This window comes from Sapajus apella, unplaced genomic scaffold (assembly GCF_009761245.1).
Source record: "Sapajus apella isolate SASKATOON/1434 unplaced genomic scaffold, GSC_monkey_1.0 scaffold62, whole genome shotgun sequence".
NCBI classification, from domain to species: Eukaryota; Metazoa; Chordata; class Mammalia; order Primates; family Cebidae; genus Sapajus; species Sapajus apella.
Window position 1 is genome coordinate 17,576,468 of NW_022437002.1, and position 3,721 is coordinate 17,580,188.

General features: G+C 45.7%; 1 pseudogene; it reads left to right on the forward strand.

The window, feature by feature from the left end:
- Positions 1–2,996: 2,996 nt before the first annotated feature.
- Positions 2,997–3,721, forward strand: part of LOC116529096 — a 1,517-nt pseudogene continuing 792 nt past the window's right edge.

Sequence of the window (3,721 nt, forward strand, 5' to 3'; positions counted from 1 at the left end):
TCACAAAATAATAATAAAATAAAATAATGGGAACTAAAACCTCAAGAAAGCACTTTTTTCTTTTTCTTTTTTTTTTTTTCCAAAATGGAGTCTTGCTCTGTTGCCCAGGGTGGAGTGCAGTGGCACCATCTCAGCTCACTGCAACCTCCGCCTTCTGGGTTCAAGCAATTCTCCTGCCTCAGCCTCCTGAGTAGCTGGGATTACAGGTGCCCACCACCACACCTGGCTAATTTTTGTATTTTTAGTAGACACAGGCTTTCACCATCTTGACCAGGCTGGTCTTGAACTCCTAACCTCATGATCCACCCACCTCAGCCTCCCAAAGTGCTGGAATTACAAACGTGAGCCACTATGCCCCTCCTTTTTTGTTGTTGTTGTTGTTGTTTTTGAGACAGAGTCTTGCTCTGTCGCCCAGGCTGGAGTGCAGTGGCACAGTCTTGGCTTGCTGCAAACCCCACCTCCTAAATTCAAGAGATTCTTGTGCCTCAGCTTCCCGAGTAGCTGGGATTACAGGTATGTGCCACCATGCCTTGCTGATTTTTGTATTTTTATTAGAAACAGGGTTACACCATGTTGGCCAGGCTGTTTTTGAACTTCTGCTCTCAGGCAATGCACCTGCCTCAGCCTCCCAAAGTGCTGGGATTACAGGCTGAGCCACCAGAACCAGGCTCATTTTTCATACAGATGATTCGGAATATTTTTTTAGATTATCACTAAAAGAAAAACATTACATTCAGCCGGGCGCGGTGGCTCAAACCTGTAATCCCAGCACTTTGGGAGGCCGAGGCGGGTGGATCACGAGGTCAAGAGATCGAGACCATCCTGGTCAACATGGTGAAACCCCGTCTCTACTAAAAATATAAAAAATTAGCTGGGCATGGTGGCGCGTGCCTGTAATCCCAGCTACTCAGGAGGCTGAGGCAGGAGAATTGCCTGAACCCGGGAGGCGGAGGTTGCGGTGAGCCGAGATCACGCCATTGCACTCCAGCCTGGGCAACAAGAGTGAAACTCCGTCTCAAAAAAAAAAAAGAAAAACATTACATTCAACAGTTCTCAGAGAAGATTTGAATTCTCCAGTTTACAAGGATTCAGTTTACAAAATTATATTTGAATGTACAGAGGCCTACAAATACCAATTTCAGAAACACTCTTATTAAGGATGATCTGTTTGTTAAAATTGAATACAACTGGCCAGGCGTGGTGGCTCACGCCTGTAATCCTAGCACTTTGGGAGGCCAAGGTGGGTGGATCACCTGAGGTCAGGAGTTCAAGATCAGCCTGGCCATCTTGGTGAAACCCCATCTTATTAAAAAGAAAAAAATTGAATACAACTGAAAGTAACAGATAAACTGCAAATAACAAGCTTAACCAAATAGAGGATTAATTTTTCCCAGTTAACAAGTTGACAGGGCCAGGTGCAGTGGCTCACAATTGTAATGCCAGCCCTTTGGGAGGCCAAGATGGGAGGATCATTTGAGCCCAGGAGTTTGAGACCAGCCTGGGCAACATAGGGGGACCCATCTCTGCAAAAAATTAAACAAACAAAAAATAGCCAAACATGATGATGCATGCCTGTAGTCCCAGCTACTTGGGAGGCTGGGGTGAGAGGACTGCTTGAATCCAGGAGGTTTTGTTGTACCCGAGTGAGTCAAGGAATTCGCCACACTCTGAGTTTGAATTATGAGTCCTTTATTGAGCCAGCGACCGAGAGTGGCTAACCCTCAAAATTCTCTTGTCCCTGAAGAAAATGTTAGGTGGTCTTTTATACACTAGTTTTAACAGGGAGAGGGAAGCAAACTTTTTACAAAAGTAGAGAAAGCAAAAGGTTAAAAGATTAACTGATACATAAGAAATAAAACAGTTCCAGGTGTGAGGAGTAAAGCTGTCATGGAAGACATACAACCTATAGATAATGGGGGCTCTGGGCACTCCCTGCACCTGCATTTCCAGGCTCTGCTGATACCACTTCACTCGGCCTCTTATCAACAAATGCATTCCTGGGTGCCCAGTGTCAGCCTGACCCAGCTTTATACTATAGTTACATACTCAATGGGGAGAAAATAACTAAATTGAAGAAGCCAAGATGGAGTCTGTCCGCTCAAGAAGCTAACATAAAGCCTGAACAGCTTTTAGTCTGGGAAAGGGAGAGTTAGTTTTAGCTGGCAGAAAGCAGGTTATCACAGTTTAGGCCACAGTGAGCCATGAATGCATCGCTGCACTCCAGCCTGAGTGATGCAGCAAGACCCTGTCTCAAAAAAAAGAAAAGCAATCTGGGCATGGTGGCTCATGTCTGTAATCCTAGCACTTTGGGAGGGTGAGGCAGGTGGATCACCTGAGGTCAGGAGTTCAACACCAGCCTGACCAACATGGTGAAACCGTGTCTCCACTAAAAGTACAAAATTAGTCAGGCGTGGTGGCGCATGCCTGTAATCCCAGCTGAGGCAGGAGAATCACTTGAACCAAGGAGGCAGAGGTTGCAGTGAGCTGAGATCGCACCATTGCACTACAGCACGGGCAACAAGAGCAAAACTCCAACTCAAAAAGAAAAAGCAAAACAAAGTGATAAAAAGCAAGTAAGGCCAGACACAGTGGTTCACACCTGTAATCCCAGCATTTTGGGAGGCCGAGGTGGGCAGATTACTTGAGGTCAAGAGTTCAAAACCAGCCTGCCCAACAGGGTGAAACCTCATCTCTACTAAAAATACAAAAAAAAAAAAAAAAAAAAAAAAGCTGGGCGTGGTGGTGGGAACCTGAATCCCAGCTACTCGAGAGGCTGAGGCATGAGAATCGCTTGAACCCGGGAAGCAGAGGTTGCAGTGAGCCAAGATCACACCCCTGCACTCCAGCCTAGGCTACATAGCAAGGCTCTGTCTCAAAAAAAAAAGTAAGTAGACACCTGTTGCAGGTATGTTAAGCTCCATAGAGACTACACCAGGGCAAGTGAGAGCCTGACAGGCACAGGGTGACTGTGCTTCACTGAGGAAAAATAACTAAACATGAACAAAGGAGATCCTCAGAAACCTAGAGCCAAAATGTCATCATATGCATTCCTTGTGCAAACTTGTTGGGAGGAATGTTAAGTTCCCAGAAGCTTCAGTCAGCTTCTCAGAGTTTCCTAAGAAGCACTCAGAGAGGTAGAAAACTGTGTCTGCTAAAGAGAAAGGAAAATTTGAAGACATGGAAAAGGCAGACAAGGCCCATTATAAAAAAGAAATGAAAACCTAAATCCCTTCAGAGGGACAGCTTGAAAAATAAAAATTAAAAAAATGAAATTAAGGCCGGGCGCGGTGGCTCAAGCCTGTAATCCCAGCACTTTGGGAGGCCGAGGCAGGTGGATCACGAGGTCAAGAGATCGAGACCATCCTGGTCAACATGGTGAAACCCCGTCTCTACTAAAAATACAAAAATTAGCTGGGCATGGTGGCGCACGCCTGTAGTCCCAGCTACTCAGGAGGCTGAGGCAGGAGAATTGCTTGAAACCAAGAGACGGAGGTTGCGGTGAGCCGAGATCACGCCATTGCTCTCCAGCCTGGGTAACAAGAGTGAAACTCCGACTCAAAAAAAAAAATTAATAAAAATAAAAAAAAATAAAAATTAAAAAAAAAAAAGGAAAACCGAAATCCCTCATAAAGGGGAGACAAAAAGAAGTTCAAGGATCCCCTTGGTCGGGCACGGTGGCTCAAGCATGTAATCCCAGCACTTTGGGAGGCCCAGGCGGGTC